The 24,248-nt window shown below is 30.4% G+C and overlaps 1 long non-coding RNA gene across 1 annotated transcript; it reads right to left on the bottom strand.

Moving 5' to 3' along the window:
- Positions 1–5,680: 5,680 nt before the first annotated feature.
- Positions 5,681–8,185, bottom strand: LOC128993271 (uncharacterized). The gene is made up of 2 exons (XR_008490747.1): positions 8,150–8,185; positions 5,681–7,044 (listed from the first exon to the last, which is right to left on the bottom strand). It is a non-coding gene; the product is annotated as an uncharacterized LOC128993271 (long non-coding RNA).
- Positions 8,186–24,248: the final 16,063 nt, after the last annotated feature.

Genomic DNA, 24,248 nt, shown 5'->3' with positions numbered 1-24,248 from the left:
TAAATATTGGACGTGTTTCATAGTGAAAATGATTCCAACATTTCAATAACATAAGTTTAAATGTTGTAATAGAATACAACATAGATTGGAAAATATCTCTAATTTAAGATCTTATTAAAATTGTTTAGTGATTGATCCTAAGTTCCTAAGTACCTTACTTTTACTTTATGGAACTGCCCAACCTCAAGGGAAGTCTTTCAGGCTGCAACTATTGACAAAACTCTTATGATCCCTGATTCACTACTTGTATCAATTATCAACTATTTATAAGATTTTAGGTCTAGAGGTTTACGCCATAAGGTTACGTTTAGGGGTTTGCCTCGCAGTTTTCAGTAAGCTCAAATGCGTGACAGTTCCACCCTCAAAAGCAAATTAATGTTCGTTACGCACAACCCATGAGATAAAGGTAACTCATTGGCATTTTTTTCACGAACGAGTCTTGACTGGCGTATGAATATCCTTACGATAAAAAAAATATTCCAGGGATGAAGATAAAAAATAGATAAAGTAAGATAACAATAAGATAACTGTGAAATAAAAATAAAAACATAAAAAGGTTTTAGATCAAATTATTCCATTAAACAATATTTATTTTTATTCATTTGCGGAATATTGGTCCAAAGGTTTACCGAAACAAATGTAAATTGACTTTAATTGTATTACTTGTTTTTCCACCTTTTTATATGTTACTTATAAATTAACGATAGTAAGAGATATTGTTATGTTTTATCACACCATACTATGATTCAGATCTTATCTCTTTTGGGTCATGTGGCTCTAGCAAAGAGATAAGTGAATCACTACGTTAGCTTCACTTTGGCGCTCTTTGTCTAAGAAGCATTTTCATTTTGTTTAGATAAAATATAGTATCACAAAAAAACTACATGAAGAACATTTCAATGTTATGTGATAACAGTGCATTTTCTCATATTTTTTATTTATCGAATTTTTCTAAAAACTTCTTAACATATTTTCAATTTGTAAAATCATGCATGGATAAATAATGTTGTAAAACCTAATTTATGTCAAAATTGTGTTCCATTAAATATAATTGACATCATAGATCTTAAATAAAAGATTAATGTTTTATCAATCGTTTATTACTGACATAGTAAATTTTTAATTACTAAAAACATATCACACACACATACACGTATAAACACATATGCACATATAAACATATATTGTTAGTTGTAATGTGTTAGTTATGTATTTTTTCACCTGAGGACAGGATTAGATTCCAGATCCCGAAACGTTGTGTATTGTTTTTTACCATCGTGATGGAAAATGTCCGCAATAAACCTTTGAACAACATTAACTCACCATCTCCAACAATGAACTTCAAACAAAGAAGCACTAAAAACAATTACGCTATGCGATTTTGTTCTTGGTCCTCCTCCTAAGAATAACGCTTTATTATACATTTTAAGTTTAGATACAACAACTATAATACCATTTAATTTTTATGGATTCTGTTAATTTATGAATTTTATTTGCTGATATCACCTAGAACAATCAGTTGTGATCGTAATATATCTACGGGATATTACGCATAAGTTTGAGAAATGTGTTTCAACAACACAAACAACACCCGATTCATTCATTGGTTTTTCGTGTTCATTTGGAAATGTAATTGCAATTACCATGCTCTAGGCCGTAATTACTCCAGACACTATGTAAAAACATAACAGTTTGCCCGAAGCAAACCAATTTGCTTGATTGTCCTCGCTGTCCCAATGAATATGTTTGAATTAGTTACATAGAACAGTAATATTGCTTTTTGCATTGTTAAACTAACGCGAGTTATTACAATGCAACAATTGCTGTGATCTATCAGTGGTTAGTCGGAAATTTGATACTGAATGTATTATAATTACGCAAAAAATAAGTCCTATAGTAGTAGAAGTATCTAAAGTGTTTCTGCTTGAAAATAATACACATTTGAATATTAATGACCTTATGAAACATATAGGTAAATGTATTTTTTACTATAACCAACATTGTACCCAGACTTAGCTTATCCGAACATAACATGGACTTTCTATTTCATGAAGTTATATTTGGTTGTTAGACACAACAGCCAGTTAGACAATTCCATTTGATCTCGTTGTTAAAAGAACTAACTTGTAAGCCCAAAGGTCATGTAATCCAAAAATCCAATATTTTTTTATATTTTTTCATATTATTGTGTCTCATAGCCCTATGGTGATATAGCTTGCAGATTTACTCACATTCGCTTCTTAACGTTTTTACCACATGATAAGTTTTCTTTGATAAGATGAGTGATTCATAAGAACTTAATTAAGTATACGGTGGGGCTTTGAGCTGTAATGGGTATATAATTTTATGTGAATCTATACAAATAATGATGACAAATTACCCAAAGCGCAGTGGAAACAACGCAGAAGAGTAAGATTAAAGATTTTAATAAAAGCATGGTAGTAATTGTTTATCATGTACGCATAAACCTAAACTAAACTGAACGAAATTGAAATATTCGCAAAGGGAGAGGGAGAGGATGTTGAGAATGTTTGTTATTGCATTAGCAGTGACAACATAAAACATTTGGTTAACCTTTCTAGACATAAACGTACTCATCGACGGTAATAATAACAACGAATCACTTCATAAAGGATTTTTAACCAAGTTTATATTCAAACGGAAAAGTTCTGAATAGACGAAATGCCAAGTTGATCTCTACATACTTTATCTCTGATTTACAGCAGATATGGGTTTGACAAGTAATAAGTTTTATGTCATCTGTTTTCTACTCATGTCCTGAATGTCAGGCGATATATGAATTATGACAAAGTGTTAGTTATTCTGAGGATTTCAAAATATGTTTTTATTGACAAAACATTGCATTTAAATCATAGTTTACTGCAACAAAGTAATCTATACAATTCTTGAAGTAAATATTTTTTTTGTGGCAGTATTCCAGTGTTTATGTTATTTCTCGAATCATCAGCCGGACAAGTTCAGGATGTTAAGGAAATGGATAATAGGCCTATGATGTACACCATAGCACCGATGCTGATTTGTTTTACTTGATAAACACAGTATATTGGTGATAGGGCTTTATGGTGCTTTGATTATTACTTTTAGTAACGTATTTTTTCATATAATAGAAGGTTAGTCAATCAGGAAGTTGAGTCAAGTGGTCAAGAGTGGCGTTTATCAACAGTTCGATTATCAATGGTCGATGATTAAGTTCATTCGAGCTAATAATTAATTACTGCACTATGTCCATCGTCGAGTTTTATTAGCAACCTACCTCTACATGAGATTCAAGTCAGGAAAGTTTTACGTTTTACTAACATATCATGAAGATTGAGTACACAAACAAATACTTTACTTTTGAAAATTAAATTGCTAAGTCAGTCACATGACTACCAGTACCTAAGTACTTATAGGCCCATACCCATTGTTATTTACTCAATCTACATTAAAATGGTACACCAATTGATACACAAGCTGTCAAACTTCGTCAATAACAAAGGTTGGTCTAGTAATTTTACCAAGTATTAGATAGATAAACAATTGATAAAAATGTGCAATAGGAAAACATTTTCAAAATCTCTAAGTGTAAAGTTCAGCTGCAGTCTATCATCATAATTTTTCGAGTTATTATGAACAGAAGCTTATCAAAATTGAAACCTTTACTCTGCGGTGAATTGGATTTTTATTAAATAGTCGTTGATTAGTTAAATCATAAAATTAAGACTTTGATTTGTGGTACTTTATAACTAAACTATAGGATTTTTAAAGAAAGTTCCCGCATAAATGTTGTAAACTATGTGTAGTATTTGTCATGCTAGAAGACGACGCTCTCGGATCGTGTTCAAACAAGATCCTTCTCGCATAACCTAAAGCTCATGTACAAACGGAGTGAGGCATTCAGCTGTGAACATGACCTTTGTGGCTGTCTTTGAGTGCTTACATGTACGTCATAGCATTTATGTACACGTTAGTAGCAAGAGCCTAACCTGCTGCTCGTATTGCAATTAGTTTATTTATTTATAATTTACTGAACACTATCAATTTAGGCTTAACTAAGTATTTCTACACTGTGTACTTGGTGTAAAAATGTTTAAAAATTAGTGAATGTCGAGAGAGAAAAATAATAGGTGCAATCCCTTTACAATGCATCATGCCAAAATTTCGAAATCGTATATTACTTCTGCTCTGAGAATGAACATAGTTTCCATTTGTTAATCGTCAGTTAGGATACATTTGATAAACTGTAAAGTTTATACTACAAGATGCTTAAACAAGATTTCAAAAAATATTTGAAATCATTTACAGTGTTCGGCTATGTATTTTTAAGTAAACATTTATTAAATTTAATTCATTTGCTTACGGTATACACAAAAATTAATATATGGTACTTTTAATTAGTACGGGCATTTTATAGTAAAATTACAAGATTTACATTTTTTTATGAACGTGTGCAGGATGTATATTATGCATACAAATAATGTGTATGCATGTATGAATGTATATAAACAATATAGGCCTAAGAATAGAAGGTTCTTGTGTCTTATACAATGGGATAGCTTTTAGAGGATCAGAGTTTTCAAATTAAAGGACCCCTTTTTAGATTAACAATAAAAATACAGCAGAATCACAAAGGGACATTCAGGTTAATACAGGACGATGCTCTTCACCTGTCACGTAAAGGACCTGTTTATGTTCTACTTAAGGCAACAAACTTCAGTTTCGTCAAGCGCTATGCATTAAAAATTAGATGCAGCAAAGTTCGAAACAACCCTCGACTCACTACCTTAATTCTCATTTAGACATTGTGAAAAGCTAGAACCATTCTTCTAAGCCAACCCCTATTTTTCAATGAGGTGAGCTTAAAATCTGAATATGGTGCGGATGTCCACATGGTGTTCATTAACCGATCACCAAACTAATAGCTTATAGACAAATTTAGTCGAAAATATGTAAAGATTATCTTTATAATATTGTCTAATATATCGATTGTAATATTTTCTGCACAAAAATCATGATTCGTGATGATCTTACGACACAATATACATACACTAAAATATATATTACCAAACATAATCAGAAGGGAAATCCTGACTATACGTGGTTAATTTATGTTTTTTTTAGATTTTGAAAAGTGAATGTATTCATGTGGTTTTCATGTAATTATGTATTTGGGCAAAACTAATAATTTTATATCACCAATCTGTACGATTCCAAGCTTTAGTAGGTAAAGGCTTGGTAACCAACAATATTGGTGATGCAAACTATTTATTTAAGTCATTTTAAAGAGACAAATTTACTTTTGATTAAAACTCAGTAAATACTAAAAGATGGCATGTAAAGTTGGCTTATGAAATGGCCATGTGATGAAGAGAGGTGGATCACTTGAGTGAAGTCTCAGCCAGTAATACACTTCATCAACATCGGTCCTTGATCGCTGAACTGCTGATTAACTCTGCTATTGACCACACTTAGACGTATGACTGCTCTGTTAACTACCTTCTACAGAGCAATTCTTCATCTTACGGGGTTTCTCAACGGTAACGTCCATTGAAGGATAAACTATATTTTTTATATCATTCTATCTTATACACATTTACAACTGCTGTACTATTAAGGTCTACTTTATTTCCTTCAATAAGTAATGTTGTGTATTTTTACAATAGTTCCAAATAGAATAGAATAGAATAGAATAGAAAAGTGCTTTATTGAATACATACTATGTACAGTAGGCTACATGAAATGGGTGCGATAATTTATACATGCACATACAACAATGGTCATACGACCGTCTGCTGGGTTGGCATTAATGTCCATTCAATATTAATAAAATAAAATTGTCCCACATAAATCAACATACTGAGCACTAAAACAAAATAAAATAACACTTCTTTATGCACACATATACATAGATATATACACATACACATGTATGCATATATACACATATATTTATACTCTAAACATATTGTAATATAAAATTTTAAAAATTAAATTCCCTAACTAGCTCCCATCTACGTTTCCATGCAATTTTTAAAAAATTTCCAAGGCCCCGCCAATCCTTCCCATTCAAATAATCCACAAACTCCTCATATTGTATTTTTTGTTCACCAAAATACAAGAGTCGCAAGTCATTGAACACAGGGCAACTAGCCACAAAGTGTTCCAATATATAGTTCCAAATATATTACCCTTTTGGTAAAATTGAATTTTGAAAATTAGCACTGTCAAAATTATACAATGCTATGCTTTTAGGCTAAAGCTGGTGAAATGTCTTGAAAATAATAATTAGATTACCAATTTTACATGTCAAATTATATAAAACATTTAATCAACACAAAACTTAGCTCTTATATGTGCAACTGATAAAACATTTGAATATAAGGGATTAATTCACGATTGGAAAACCCAAATGGCAATAAAAGTTAAACATAGGTTGTCGACATTGACGAACTTAAAACAGGATTGGTAATAAAGAAAACTCTGTTAAAACACACATTGTATAGTTGATTTAATAAAGTAAAACAATTCTTGGCCATGTCAACATCATCTAAATAACAAATATTTTAACCTGTGAAGGTAATGTAAATATTATACTTTTGTGGCTGTTCTAGATGAAATTATAAATGTAAACATAATAATAAAGCTTTTCATATGTAAAGTATGAAAAAGAAAGGGTAATCTTTTTTACGTTTTAATTTAACAATTTTTATTTAAGTTATTTAAAGATATTTTATTTAAAAATTGTCACATTATACTGCACGCTAAAATATGGCCCTAGGCCATTAACTAAGGTTGATATATAAGGCTGCCTATTGAATTTGCAGCACCCATCCATATTTCTTTGGCTGTTTTTCGAGCATCATTAAATTTATTGACTAAATCCCTTTTGTTGATTGAATTGATTAAATCTTCAAGGTCTTTACGTTCCAAGAAATTCACGAAATTTCTTATATCGTCTTCTGGAAAAGGCTTGTCTTTAGGTGAAACTATGGATACAAAATCAGGAGAAGGTGCGGCTGCTACCACGACAGCTAGTGCCAAAACCTGCAACAGTATTTTGTTGAATTGGCTATGGTTTTTTGTGTGTAAACATTGCACTGTTAGTATGTAGAACCGATTCGGTTTCCACGCTGTTTTTAAACTATAGATGCAAATTTCCTCCACAAAGAATTTACTACCTCATTTCATTACGAACGATATATTTTTTAACATCTTTAGCAATAATAAAGGAAAGTGTTCATTGTAAAACAAACATGTTTAATCAGTTTGCTTAAAAGTTCCACGTACACAAACATTACCTTAAGCGTTTTGTTAAAACATTTTCCTAAACTTTAAAATAACCCTTTGCATTCTTGTGGTAACTAAGACAAAAGAAAGCATAATTTTTTTAACTTGAGTGCATTTTTTAAATCTTTTATTAAAAAATTTATTAAAAAATTGAATTAATGAAAAAAAAATAAACCGGGAAAAGGCAGACAATCTTAACTATAACTGTTACTTACAATCAAACTACACTTATAAACACCTCCACTTGTAATTATCAGACCTTTAATTTTTACAACCTTGTAGTACAACCATTTATAAAATTTAATCGTAAATGCGATTGTGTAAATTAACTCAAATAGCAACATAAGTTTTGTAGTAACGCCCTTTACATGAGCATTAAGCTAAGTTTTATAATGTTTTACCAGAATGCTAAGTGAACAAATACATGAAAAATTTGCCAAAACTTAACCTACCGTACATTTGGAAAATTAACAAATACTACCCCCATTCCCCAAAAACTACCCATTTATTGTTTTAGAGAAATTTCAAAATTATTATTAATTTCAACAAATTCTACGGCGTTAAAATATGGGGGTTTAAGTTTTTATCTACCTCGATTGGTTTGACCGCTACACACAATACATTGTTTACGCGTGGTCTGTCTCACACTGTATAAGATAAATTGGTGGATTTAAATTGGTAAGATATATGATTTTATTATCTATATAAGCGTTTTTAACCTATTATAAGTTTATAATACATTCCATATCATAATTTTTGTTTTATTAATACTCACAAATAATGATAGCTTAAGTGAAACTAAGGGAGTTTTAACACTAACGTAACTAATATACAAATTTTGAATAAAAGTATATTCACTCACCAAAACCCAGTACATAGTTGCTGTCATTTTACTGATACGTTTAACTGATGAAATCTCCTTTAAGTAGTTGCAATAATAGCTGTTACATTTGTTATCGCACACTTTTCAATATTCTTGGTAGCCGTAGTATGACGACTTACAAACGTCAGACGCTGAGACTTGCAAAACTACATTAGTAGTTTGGACCATCATTGTTTATCAAAGGATGTTTAGTGACCGTCTTCAATGTAGTAAGCAGGTCAATATAGGGTATTAACCCCGGAAGATCCATAACTGTTTACACTTTGTTGGTTTGCCCAGTACTGTACTATATTCATGTTTATCTAATGAACTGAGTTATACCATTGACTGTTGTTGTATTAATAGTCAAAGGTTATACACTGTTCGTATATGCAATACTTGGAAGTACGTGTATAGTTACTGTTTACTTGAATAATAAGCAATAAATTAGAATCTTTGTAGTTCGATAACAAATCGATTCAAATGATAAGAGAGTACTATTTTCATAGAGATTTCAGACTCTACGACATTGAACATTTATCCACGAAATTTTTTAATTCAGTAAGAGGACACTTCCTCAAACAAATTTGATCATTTTATGTAATATGAAAAATAATACTTTGGTATTATAGCTTAAATCAAACTTACTTTTATTTTCACTTTTTAAATCATCGTATGACTTGTTATTCCTTATTATTTACAAATCAATATATCAAAGAAAGTTAAAATAACTTTTTGCTTCAAAATAAAGGCGTTGAAATGCTATTTCTATAGCCATATAGTTAATGTGTCCTCAGTTGGGCATTAGCACACATAGACTATAATATTATTATCAAGTCTAAAGACTTAAGTTTCTGATTGTTTTCAAACAAGATTCTTCTCTCATAACCAAACAAGCTCGTTTACAAACTAAGCTTCGAGTCATTCATCAATGACCTCCAGGACTGTAGGCCTATGTGTGTAAATGCTTATGTATATTCTTGGTAGATAGTTTAAAATATTTTTAAAAATGTCAATCTCAAACTGGCCCATGCGTAAACGGTTATACACTGTGTTACAGTGTTTTAACACGAACAGTTGAAGCCGTGCAAGGAATTAGCAATATACTTACTACATAGTAAATGTTTATATTTGTTTTAAAAATCTGAATTAAGTTCATTAATATTGATTATACTGTTTTATGGACTTTCAATATAAAATATAAACTGAAAAATGTGTCCATAACAAATAAAGAAGTTGCATCCTTTCAAATTTGTTAGATTTTGCAACTTTTAAGCAAGCCGACCGTCTGAATATTGTTAAAAGTAAGAACTGTCCATGTAAATAGATTTCTATCTAACGCATAAAATATATATTTTAGAATTTAGCCTCCGGATTACGTTGAATATATTAAAATGGTGTAAATACCTGCTTCGTGGTAATCCTAATGTTGCTAGTGTCGCAACTAGTTTCGACTTTTTACAAAGTCATCTTCAGGCGAAGGCGTCAAGGATGTCAAATGGTGGTCACTTCATATGAAGGTCGTCATTACACATAAAGTACATAAAAACACGAACACGAACACGGACATTAACACGTAAAAACGGTACATTTAACACGATTAAACGAACAACGGTAACTGTATCGTGTCACATCATTCCTTTACAGTTACCGTTGTTCGTTTAATCGTGTTAAATGTACCGTTTTTACGTGTTAATGTCCGTGTTCGTGTTTTTATGTACTTTATGTGTAATGACGACCTTCATATGAAGTGACCACCATTTGACATCCTTGACGCCTTCGCCTGAAGATGACTTTGTAAAAAGTCGAAACTAGTTGCGACACTAGCAACATTAGGATTACCACGAAGCAGGTATTTACACCATTTTAATAAAATATATAGCCTACTGCTTTAATTATTTTAACAACTATTTATCAAGAATATGCAATGCAATACTAAGTATATACTTTATGTTCGCAATTTAAAATCTTTCTACAGCATCATAATTTGATACCAAACAAAGAAGCAAGAAAATAATTAAAGAGAACAATGCTTTTTAGTTTTCTCGAGAAAAATAAAAGGTCAGCGCCAAATCCCCTCTATTGCTTGGTTTTTAACAGTATATTTACAGTTAAAAATATTTATACCTTCACTTATAGGCATGACTTGTATGTTGACTTATAGGTTTGGTTACTTGTAGGCCATTGATCAAAATTTATTTAGGCCTAATTCATCTAGGCTAAAAAGGTATTTAGGCTAATTTAATTGCATTTTATAATTCAGGTAATAATTTAATTTTGATACTACTGTAAACAGTTCGAATAAAATTCCAACAAAGCAACTATTATTATATTGATGTACCAATACAGCTGTGGTATTTTGCCCTTCAACCCTGTACTGCCAAATTCATAAATACAGTACCAGTATTTTTTAACATGATTTTGATATTGTAATATATAATATTTCCACACTACACTAGTGTTCAATAATAGTGTTACTTGAATATTTTGACTTAGTTATGTGGAGTTTCCTTCTCTCCCATTATATATTCACCTCCACATATCGGATCCCTAAGTCTTGTATTAATTAACATTGTTGATGCTGCATATTAAAACATGGGGATCCCTCAGGGCTTGTAGGGCTACGGACGTTGTAGCTTTGTAGCCGGGAAACTGGGGGCTTCATCGGATACAATATATCTGATCGATTTTGGTTAGCAGGGCAATATCTAGGAGGATGCCTAGTATTCCAGCTTTTAACCTAAATGATTTTGAAATCGTAAATGTAAAGTCAGAATAAGTGAATGTCTATAAGTGAACATGAATCTTTGTAAGTCAGGATACAGTATAAAAGAGATAACATGTTGCGAGGTGCTACGATTTTTTTTACAAATACAAATTTGTATCATCAGAGTTTCCCTACAATGGCTTTTAGATTCTCCAACAGTTAACAGTGCAACTAAATGTTTAGTTAATTTTTGCAGTGGTTCGTCCATTAGCCTTTATGGTAATACATGACTCAATCTGAGTAACGACGAAAATGGTTGTATTTACATAAATCACACAATTAAGAATATCTCCATTGAAGTAATTACCATGTATTAACTAGTATTGTTTCTTGTCTCATATAACATTCATATTTTTTATCAGAATTACCTTATTAAAATTTTAATGACAAAAATAAATATCCCTTTTGGAAACTAAAATTGTATTTCACTCATCCATTTGCTCTGTCAACATGCAAATAGATGTATTAAAAATATGCTGGCAATGCACATGATTTGTACTTGACAAAGGGACTAGGATTGACAGGTAGATTTGTCAGGTTTGTGGATATATGAGCTATCACAGCACATGTGTTCAAGTACATATGCTCTATACATCTGAAAACACAATATGCATAATCTCGATTTACCGAAGGGAGAACGTATAGAGAGAGACCTAAGTATAATACCTTATACCACTTACCTTAGTATAATAAAGTAAATAGCTGTTTAGATTGATACTTACTGATAAAGACAACTGCATTATCACTTGACAATATTTTAAATATGTAAAATTAGTACAGTCAAGTTAATATCCGTTTTGTTTATTCGATCTATTGAGATTGCATGGTGAAATTTAATTTTGTGCCAAGTGGCGCAGCAAGGCCTCAATGTACAGTAGCTTAGGTATGTGAGTGATAGCTTAGGTATAATTCATATATTTAGGAATCCATTTAAATACAAATATTCATAATTCACCTTATTAACATTGATTTAGATGTTTAGATGAGTTATAAAAGAAGAACAAGACTTGAAGGATAGATGTAATATATAAAGAATATTTGTTTACCATTTTTCTAGTAAAATTAAAATGAACCTTGAAGGTTGTAATGAACGTTTAACCTTTGTCAGTTTTTTTTACAGAAACGCCTTATCGATACACAGGTCTATTTTCCTTTTTTAGTAACTAGTCGTTATTTTTGTTTTGTTTTTGTTAACATGAATATGTCGATATATTTAGAATACTTTACTTGCAGGAGCCCTCGGTGATAAAAATAGTACGCAGAGGTGTTAAGAATTTAATAGTATTTTATAATTGTATTGAATGTTATTCTAAATTTTATAAACCTATTTTTGTTAAAAACCATGTAATTACATGCAATAATGTTTAACATCGCTTAAATTCAATTTTAATTTCATTTTGTATCCAGATGATGTAACAAATAGATAATGTTAAACATAATAATATATATCTTTAAAAAATTATAACTAAACATTTTTCTATTTTTATGTAGTTATATAAGGAATAACTAATATCCTAATGAGGTCATAGCCATGACTTTCTATTGAATACTGAAAATGGAAATGCTGACGCCAAGGATATTTTATCGGTAAGTAATCCATCGTCTTTCAGCAGATTATTCCAACCGATCTCTTTGGGTTTGTCCAATTCACTTCAGTATTAGTCAGTATCTCAGAAGTCATTAGCATTTCCCTTGGATCCCTGCAGCACTTAAACTACCAAACCTACATTACATTGTACCCTCATGGGCATGATAAGTGCTAGCACATGTATATACTCCCAGAGCTGGATCTTTAGATTAATCTACAAAAAATGTCTTAAAATATCTACAAAAAATGTAATGATGCTTACTTAATTTCAAAGACATATTTTTATGGTGTTATAGCATTCTTGAATTATTTATTACTACACGTTGATAACCATCCCTACATAAGCGAGAAGTATTAGACAATAGTGCGAAAGTATATTTTCAAGTACAGAAAGCCATTAATTCAAATGTAATAGTAATGCTAAAGTTGTTTTGCTTACCTCATTCTTAGAACCAGTTAATGTCGCATAAAAAGAGTTTCGAAACAAACCTAAGATTAGGTATAGAAGAACTAAGTCAAAAGGGGTTGAAACTTGTTATATTTCCCTATGTTTTCTTTATTTAAACAAACATTAATTTGGAATGCCTTTGACCAATCCCACGTTTACGATATTTTCCTCTGCAGATTTTAAAGGGTTAGTTTTACTAGTTGAAAAAAGTGCTGCTGCAAATTTCGTTTATAGATCATCTTTACTTATTTCACTAGTAAGTCATTCCAATCTGGCAATTACTCTTGTATTACACTGCGTGTGGTATAAAATACGTTCTTTGCAAAAATAAAGGCATTGTTTTTGTTTTTAAAATGAAATACAATTTTACGCTGTCTATAAAATGTGTTATGTTTACTAGAATGGGTTCTCAAAAATACAACTATTAAAAATATACTTAGTCCTAAGTGTTTAACTAAGATACATAGTTGGTGATCACTTATTATTTTTCGCCTGACCAAAATGGAAAAAGGCCCCATCGAAAGTAAAACTGTACTCAGTGTTTTAATAGTATGTAAAAAAACTAATGTTAAACTGTGATAACATATTACGATGATTTTAAAAGTGACTTCTTCCCTTCTTTTGTGTAGATTCTATGCTACTAGAAGCAACGTCAAGTTCTCTTGGGTATTTTAAGTGCTAGGTGATGTTGAGGTGTTTCCCTTGTGTAAGGCAAGATTTCCTGGCTTACCTTTCTACCAATACTTAAGGTAACACAGCTTAGCTGTAGAATGTGAGAGAGATTTTTTTATTTTACCGTAAAAAGTGTTCATACAAGGACTACTGAACGTGTTAGGAATGGATGTTCATGGAATTAATTGATTTATTTCACTGTTCAAGTGTATAAATGTAATCTGATGAGTGAATATAACTCTACTATAACTTACTTTTGCTCAGTATATAACTTATATCTTTAACTTTGCTATAATATATATGAACAGGTCAGCCTATTTTAGGAATCCAACTCAAATTAGATCTCAACGCTATAACACTATTGTACATTGCCTATATATAATAATATTATTTGTAAAAAGCAATAAACCTAAAAAAATTTGACTTATTTGTAATAAATTATGCTGATAAAGATTTACTCTTTCAAAATTTAATTTAGAAACCTTCTTACTAGTAAACCACTTAAGTAGAACCTTCCTTTCTATCACAGAACATTCATTATCTTGTTGCTAACCCAATTTTACAGAGAAGAGAAGTAACAAAGGAAAACTAATTTAAAGCCTTCTTTGTTCCATCACTTGCACGCTTTTACGATGTTAGTGAGAGCATAGTTTCTCATGAAATTGTTAAACTCATTGATAAATTAGGTAATGTGATATTTACACGGAAAAACTGTCAATACTATTCTCAAAGTTTTAGCAACTAACAAAGTTTTATGTGATATTTGTTTTAGATCAGTATTTTATCTTAATTGGTTTGATCTTAAGTTTCTTTTTTTTATTTTACATGAAATTAAACAAAAGACCCTTTATTGTCGATCCCTACAGTAAGGAAGCGCTGCGTAAGCCAAAAGGTTAATTATAGCAGACCAAATTACCTCTCTGTGTGCTCTCTTTGTCAACCTCTTCTTTGTCTTTTTACATCAATTAGTGACTCTTAATTACTTAGAGTCTAAATAAAATTAACTAACGTAATTACACTAGGTAAATTACCTAAAAAGTACTAACAGCCGAAATATTTGTAATGGGCCTTTCATTATTACGCGTTAATTAAAAGCTACTAACTAAAACCCGTTTTTCTTTTTAAAAGTGAAAACAAAGTAAATCTATATAGTTTATAATTTAGAAGACCCGACTCGCCATAATTTTAAACTCAATTGTAATTATCTTTACGTATACTTAACTAAAATAAATCAGCTTCCATGTCCATTGAATATATCCACCCTTGTTCACCATAAAACCTCTATCATTATGGCTATTGATTGAACTCTTCAATATACTAATATTGAATGTTTTTTTTTTTTACTCAAGAATTCGTTTGAAAAGAGCAATTTACAATCGCTTGTATATTTGTTAATACAATCGTATTCGTATTTACACTTATAACAATACCAAAACAGTAACAACTAGAACTTCACTATTTGTTCACAAAATTCTTTAATAATGTTTACACACTGTAGACAAGTAAACCTAAGTCTTACTACAAATAAGGAAATAGAAAGGAATGGACCTTTTTATGAACAGTTTTTAAAACTTGTTAACTGCTGCTATGCTTAAACAGTTAATCCTTTATTTCTTAATGATGACCTTGGCTTTTAGTATAATTACTCTTACTGTAAACCCAATAAACCCACTGTGACATAAACCGGTTGCACAATATGTCACATACAAGTTTGTCATGTGTCACAGCTGACAACCAGCTGACGAAGTATGATAGGTTATTTGTCAGCGTCTAGATGCATTCAGACTGACTACGATGTCAACCGAGTAGAGTGGAAATTGGTAAATCTTACCGTTTGCGCTTTAGTTTCATCGACTATTATTTTTTCAAACTATTGTCTTTCGACTTTATTTCAGGGATGTGTATTATAAACTTCCCCGAATTTAGGTTTAAACACTGTAGCCAGTTTTAGAGTATAATTACCTAATTTATTTAAGAAACAGAATGTACTGGTGTAAATTAACGTTTCCCTGTACAACAACAATCGGTCATACCACACTAAAATGACTTACTGTAAAAAATACTGTATATTTTGTAATTCCATAATTTTTTATAATGAAATATTGTATTTTAAAATGGACAATTAATATTTACTGTCATTATTTACTTATGCAGGTATTAAGGCGTGTATAAAAAAATATAGGCACTAAAAACCCCGTATTATATATTATTTTGGTACATAATATGTGGGTTAGGTTAGCCTTCTAGTAAGTAAATTAGTAATCCAGAGGAAAGAAACACTTTTGAAACCTGCAAAACAAAATAACACGTTAATAGTAGTACACTAAATGACAGGCACGCAACGGACAAAAATAAAATATTGACTCTGCAAGTTTTAGAAAAAGAAAACTAAAGGTATAATGATAAGAGAGAAATACGTAATTCCTGTAATCCAGGCTATGATATACAATTACGTTTTACAGGTATTTAAATAAAACAGTACCTCAAAAACTTAAATTTCTTACTGGATTATAATGTTCAAACTTATAAAAACCATTATACTATACTGTATAATAAATTCATTATAATGAAATACTATTATAATAATAAATTGGAGAATACATTCATCTTTTATATTAGGGGTTAGTAGATAACAAGTTCACTTACCATTGTATAAGAGAAATAAATGTTGAATGTTATAAGAAAAGCATTGTGACCGAAGATTTATAATTTTAAAGCAATAATAAACCAAAATCAGTACACCAGTGATGGATGTGTAGTTATATTTTATTAGCTTATACGAAAAAAAAAACCACAAACTGTAGTAAGACATGTAAAATATTTAGTTTAACTTATTTACCTAGGTTTGTTTATATGACGTGATTTCAGTTTATGGTTGTTATTCTACGCAAGTAGGTGACTAGAATAACAACACTAAATATTGTGAAACCATGCGAGATATTATAACTGTAACTGAATTATACAAAAGGAACAACAAATTCTATCATATACAAAATATTCTCTTGCTTTGGAATTTAACGCTAGAATTATTAATCACTAGTACAATAAATAATCGTAATTGAATAAATTGACGTTGTACAGTAGACATATCATAGAATAATTTAGTAGTAGATAATTTGGTTCTGTTATTATTTCTACATTTCATTTTTCATCCCTTAAAACCATGGTTTCATATGTCACGAAACTATCTATGATTCAAAGAAATAGTTATACCAAATAAAAAATAAAGGTTATTCATAACACGAAAAAAGTGCATTTATTGTAACTAAAATCTTACTACTGAATTTTATCACTTATGCAAACCAATAATTCCAGCGAAACCGAATTTCACTTTTGAAGCTTTAAAATTTTGCATTTTAATGTTATAGCCTCAATCTTGATATGTTTACGTGAGTTTACAGCTAAACGAAATTGTAGACTGCTAGGGTTGTCCTTTAAAGTATTTCATATTTTGTAAACATACTCATTTACAAGTTCACCTTTTGCTAGTTTACACTTCATACAGTCGAATGGACCTTTCTGAATTGACGACGCACTCTCAGAATATGTGGTACTATGAAGTATATTTTGTTTTTCATGGTGATAAATAAAACTTTACCCAAACCGTCGATGACGCATCAATCAATCATTACTGGAGGTAAATCAACGCAATACTTGACAACTCGTTGAAACCTGAATCTCGAAAATGAAGAGCCTGTCTTCCTTCATCTACTTGTTTGACGGGGTTTGTGATTGACAACCGACAAAATATATTGCCACACCATTCTATCGTTACGTAAAAAAATATCACTACGATGAGTAAAATAGAGTTTTTTATTCGTCTTATAATCCAATCTGTATTTACGAATGTTTTTATCTTGATATATTTCCATTATATTTCATCACATGAGTAATTTAACGAAATAAACATAATATATAAAAATGGGTTTTATGTATTTAGTCTGATAAAGAAGTTTGACCTAGTAAAATCTATTAATATGAAAGTTGATTGTCTTAATTTTTTTAGATTATAAAACCGAATAATTTCTATGGAAAACAAGTTCATGATATTTTTTTTGTGTTTAAATATTTTACGTAAAATGTATTTTATTATAAAATATTGGCAAATATTACAGACATTGTATAATGAAACTGAATGGTTTTAATTGCACTGTATCTGCATCGAAAAATATATTAAGTAATATTTCAAGCAACGATTGATAGCAATCTAGTAAGTTTTATTAGTATATAATGTTTGTTCAAGTGGTCCTAATTACTGTTTTAGCTATGATAAATAAAAGTGACAAGGGTATTATACACACTTAATAATACCCGAATAAGTCTAGTAGCCCTGGTTATTTTAATTCGGGACAGGATTAATTTATCTGTTTTGGGGGGATGGAGCTGGTGGTGGAGCGTGGGACCTTGATCCCTGAAGTCCCGTGTTCAATTCCGCCAAATCACCAATGGATTTTATTTAAGTTATAATGCCGCAACCCTTAGGTCGATCCTGAATTAGTGTCAAAAACAATTCCAGGCTTGTGTCTATCTGTTTTGGTAAGGCAATTTAATAGAATTATAATTAGTAAAGACGGTGGTGACTCTTTTCCAAGCGTAAATAGGCCAATCGCATTTTGGGATGATTTTATACTTGCAATTTTCAGGTAATCACTTATTAGTTTATGGGGAATACACCTCACACGAGTTGTTAATTTTTAACGGAAAACATATAATTTTTGTTGAATTACTAAATGTTCCTATTTATTTTTTGAAGGGTCATTTTTATAGCAGTAATAATAAATATAAAATTAGGATGTTAGGATTATTCGCAATAAATAACATTTTTTTTATATTGAACACGAATTTTGTTTCAAAAATAAGGAATACGATAACCTTTTACATAAAATACTTAAATAATTTAGTATTTACTAAGCATGCAATGGGATATACGTTCAAAGATTTTCATTCAGCGTCGAGCCCCAAACTCTAAATGTAACTCACGTTCAAACCACGTACAGTTCCCCGTGGATTACTCATTCAATATTCACCACTGCATTGATTAATACAACATTAATTAATGGGGAAGGCCACCCCTTGTACGTTATAGGGCTAACCCTACGTGTACAAACAGCTGTTTGTCAAGATTTGCAGTGTTTCCTTGTTTTAATGTTGTCATTAATTTAAGATTTGACTGTACCATAATTTGGTTTGTTTTTTTTTGTGTAAATGCTGTATTTTTTTGGAATATGTCTAATCTTGTTTAGGTCTTCTGACTGTTAACCTTGCACCTGCACGTGCACATAGGCCTCTAGCCTGTTATTAGTATCATTTGAGATGATGACACCACTTATATGCGTATTTTAACCTAAATATGAGTGAAGGATATGTGTAGAATGACGACCTGTGTAGCTTTGATATTTTTATTGCGTAGTTTTGATATGTCTATTATTATTAAGTCCGTTAAAATGCAAGAATGGAAATATGGAAATATATTTCCTAGGTAGCCCAGAGTTTTAAGTGCTTGCCTAGCAATCTAAAGGTCGCCGGTTTAATCCTGAGAAACGTTAGTAGCTTTTTTAAGGGTAGATACTGCATCTCTAGCAGTCCTTGTTCATTAGACTTTTTATACACGGGTCTGTTGGTATTAATTAGTAACAAAGCTACACAAGGCAAATCCCTTATCCTCTATGCAGAATTGGGGTTTAAATACGCATCTAGGGCATGACCAAATCTCAATTAGCAATATAATAACATAATACTCAATTAAAGGCGGTATTTTCCCATCGGCTAGCTTTGAGTTTATCTGTGCTCAAAAAATACAACTTCAGTCATCTCTTCATAATTTCAATTTTTACATGTAAAAAAAAAAATACTAACCCAATAAGAATTACAAAGAACTTACCAAATATAAAAAACCCTAATTAAATAATACTTAAGGTAATATGATGAGTATTTTATTTGTTGGATGTAATATTGCAGTATTGTTGTATTGGATGGAAATATTTTACTTTGATGTATACTATTTTAATCATCACGTCAAAGGTAGTTTGGCAGTAATGAATACAAAGTACACAATGCAGTTCATCACTTTTAACCTGTTAAATACCTTGATTAAAGCAAATTTGGACATTCATCATAACAAATCAACCATATCATCTATTGAAAGCAATACTAAGAGGGTAATATTAGTTAATTATTGGTAGTTTATTACCAACCTTGTCTAATTAATACTCCAAAGTTTTTTTTTTCTTTATTTGCATAGGAGATTGGTTTTGCAAATGGTTATAGCTTATCCACACCCTTTACAAAACCAACTCAAAACTATCACTTAAAAAATCAAATTCATTTGTCATTCTAGATACGGGTTCAAAACCCACAACATCAGATAATTGGTAAATTATTTATATTTCTCTGAATACTAATATTTAAAGTAACCAAATTAAAATTGAAAAAAACCATTGATAAATTTAATAATTGAAAATTTTTGCCAAATAATATATGACCAAACACAGAACAGATAGCTGTATAATGTCCCCAGTGTATTCTATAGGACAAAACACGAGACAGATATTAATGGTAGCGACCTGATGGTTTAGCTACGACACAAAACCCGCCATCGTTCACTCGCACAATAAGTTGTTAGAATGAAATCCGTTAGGAGGAAATGTGCACATTTGCGCTTAGTATTCTGTTGATGTGTTAAACAAAACGTTTTGAAATCATAATATGTTCAAAAATTAGTATTAATAGTGCAAATATAGTAATTGGTTGTTTCGGTTTATATTTCTATAAAAAAAGAGTGAAAGCAAGGGTGATTTTTTGGGTTATATTTTACACCCAAGGTATCATCAATAATAAATATTTTTCCTCAATACAAGTATATTGTCATCAAGGACAATGTAGGTTTCACAAGATATGACATTAAGGTATCTAGTTTATAATCCATTATCCATTAATAATATTAATTAAATGTAACATTATTAATTGATTTGACATTTTAAAGTAATTGAGGCCGATATTTCTATACTTACCTAAAAAAATAAAACCATTTAGAAATTTTAAACGACTTTATAATAATAAAATAAAAACAAAGATTGTTTTTGTTTAATTTTTTATCACGGTGCGTCTTTCAACCTGTAAGTCCCTATATCTATAAAACGAAAAGGTTAGGTCTCACAGAAGAGGAAATTCTCTGTATTGGAAAACAATCCGTACATAACCACTAGGTTTGTCTTTATTACTACTTTAATTTTCCCCTTTAGACAAGTGTCATAGTGTACAAAGAAGAGTGAGACAACACGTAATTGTTTGGCAAGTAATTTAACAATATAACTGCTAAGAAAATTCGATTTTTTAAACCAAATAAACCTTTCTGCAGACTTATTAAGCCAAGTGGAGCGTAGCGAAGCAATCCACTCTCTTGGACACTGTACAGAAGCCACTATCAAAACCACTTACCATTACATTGTTTTCGGAAAGTTTGGAGGAGTTTTTAACAGGATTGCCACGATCACTTCTACCACCAACCGCGATGCCATCCGTCTTGGAGCAGTGCTTTAAACCTTCTGTAATTGAAAGATTAGTTCGTGATTTATACTATATGACTTTTTTATTATTGCTCTTAAGTGTAATACCAGTTAAGGAATGGTCTTGTAATAAGCTTGTATCTTCGTTTCGGTTTAGTTAGATAGATATATTACTTGACAAAATAAGTCGTTTGGTACAATTTTACTGGGTGTAAATTAAATTAATATAGTTTAGGTGTTTACAACGGGTAATCCGATATGATTGTAATGTACCGTTTCATAAGATATTTTATTTTGAGATTTTACACATACATTACTTTTATTGTTTGTTTAATTTTAATAGGTTTTTACAGGAAAACTTAAATTGGATATATGAGTGTGAAAATACACTGAATGTGTCTCAAACGTTTTTGTATGGCATGCGAGCTTCTGGATTGGGCCACAGACAAGGGAATAAGTTACTTATTCTCTTGTCTGTGGTGGGATCAAATTCAATCTGGTTTGCTTTTACATAATAAGTTATAAGACTTTTTTTTAACTAAAACTAAACATTAGCTTAGTGACGTTAACATTTAAAATTAAGAACTAAAAATCTCCGGATTTATTTAATTATTTTTTTTTAATAAGTTGATCTCAAATAATAAAATTAAGTTCCCCATCCGTCGCAACGGTTTTCATTGTATTTATATTGGGAATATACAAATAAATAAAAAATAATTAATGTAAAATGTGTACTAAGATAATTACCATTTAAAATGCCTCGCTGTATTATTCGGTTGCATGTCTCGGCATTTCTTTTACATTAGACCAATAAAAATGAACGTGATTGGATGATCAATTGGTAGAGTATGGTAAAGTCAATTACCAATTTACGTTAAATAAACCAACTTTATCAGCACTAAAAAATGCTTTCCTCAAACTATAGCGTCTTTTATGTCATATTAAGAAACTGTATAAACATTTAAATTCTAACAGCCGCTCAATCTGTGAGAGGCTCGTTCAGCTATTTTCTATTTGAATAAAATATAGACCAGAGCTACAACTAGGTATATAATGAAATGTATTTCCTAAATTATTTTCAAGTATCTACACTTACTTCTGTGCGTGTATCTATGTGTATTGCCCAGTGAAAGTGAACGTAAGAGACATCTAGCGGCCGGAGCGGAACTAAACTGATCGTGTTACAGCACCAGATGAGGAGTTATTGATCACCGTGACATCTGGGCCATAAGATATTCACTTGTTCTTAGACTAACTACACTACATTACTACGTCAAATACGTGTGACGGCTGCCAGGTCAAATGTGAACTGTATCAAAGTGTTTTGTTGTTGCATACAATAAGAAAACTTGTAGCGTTTTTATATTTTCTTAAACAACGACTTTTACTTATTTAAATCGAAATACATAGATGTATTTGATCAAGGATAACTATCAATAATTGCAACAAATAGAAACTTGCTGAATGTTATATTAAATAGGTAAAATTATAGCCGTATTAAACATCATAATAAATTAATACAATAAATATATATATATAATCATAATAAATTAATACAATATATATATATATATATATATATATATATATATAAACTAGCTGTTACCCACGGGCTTCACCAATAATTACTTCATAAGTATTAATAAAAATTTTGAAAGTTCTCTTTAGAAAAGAATTGCGACCTTAACCTAAGATTAACCTAAGATAAGGGGCAATTTATGAAATAATGGATGTTTTGCGCAAGGTTTCTCGTCATGACGAACATTAAGTATATGGTTTATGGGGGTGTGACTTGTAGTTTTCTCAAAAGTTCATGGGTACTTTTGGCTTTGTATATAGATTAAAGCAATATTTTTAGGTGTGTAATGTACGCAAAAGAATATTAAAAATTATTTAAATAGTATTAAAAAAAATATTAAACAAAATATTGGAATCTTATTTTTGAACAACGGGAATATTCAACTTACTTCGTAGCTAATTATTTACTTTATTTTTCTCAGTAGTCAAACATGAATAACATACTTCTACTCATAGCTTTCTTCAATTAGGTAAATTGAAAGGTCTGGTCGTAGGAATAGTGGTTTTCATAATAGCCATCCATAGTAAATTGAAAATAGTTCATAATCTGCACCTTTTTTAGATTGAATAATTAGTGAAAGCAACATTTATTTGAAAATGTAAATTATTGAAGAGAAAAAAATAGCTTCTAATCTCGTTTGAAAATAGTGATTATCTAGTTTAAAATAGATTTTGAAGCGTTTGAAAATTTTAAGCTGCTACCATAATTTGTAGTTCATTTAAAAACTTGTATGGGTGAAACATTTAGGTTACTAAACAATCTTTATTTGTTTGCAATTGTAAATTAAAGGGACATTTAATTTTATAAAGATTATTTGAAGTTAAGAATACTTCATATTTATTTTTGACAAAGGTAGGTGCAACAGTAGGGATGTTTTACATCAATAATTTGAGATAGGAGATAACCAAACACCTAAAACTTATAACAAAACTTATGCTAAAATTTAGAGGTAAAACGAGCTTATTATTGTAAAACAGAACCGGGGTTTCTAATTGGTCGCTTCTCGGGTTGAAAGGAAGCCAAGATTAATTCTAATTATATTGGTAAGACTCCTTCTTAAAAGTGAGTACTTCCTTTATCAGTCTAATATCTTGTGTTAGCTGCCGGTTCTCTACGAACCTTTTGTCGATTCATAAGTACTGCAGTCAATTAAAAGTTAAAAGTCAGCTGAGTCTACGTCGTCGATATAACTGCCTAATGTTTCCAACAGCGATCATAAATTATTCTGTAAAATATTTATCTTTACGTCAACAATTTTCTATATAGAGACGTTGATATTAATATATAGTACAACTAATAGAATCTTTTTGTTCGGTAGTTGAGATTTCTCTTCTTCGCAAAGGCAGATTTGGTTATATTAAGTAGTGTTCACAGTTTGAGTTTACTTCATAATACTAAAAATTATCACTAACATACAATATATATACTACATATAATATTTCTCTTAAATGTTTATTTAACTTAAATAAATTCAAGCTTGTGTACAATTTTATTGATATATTCGTCTTCCAACGATTCAACAAACGTTCACAGATTGTTT

This window comes from Macrosteles quadrilineatus, unplaced genomic scaffold, assembly GCF_028750875.1.
Source record: "Macrosteles quadrilineatus isolate MER2022 unplaced genomic scaffold, UCM_ALF_1.0 Scaffold_4__1_contigs__length_99947679, whole genome shotgun sequence".
Taxonomy (NCBI): Eukaryota; Metazoa; Arthropoda; class Insecta; order Hemiptera; family Cicadellidae; genus Macrosteles; species Macrosteles quadrilineatus.
This window is presented reverse-complemented; position numbering and strand designations above follow the sequence as displayed.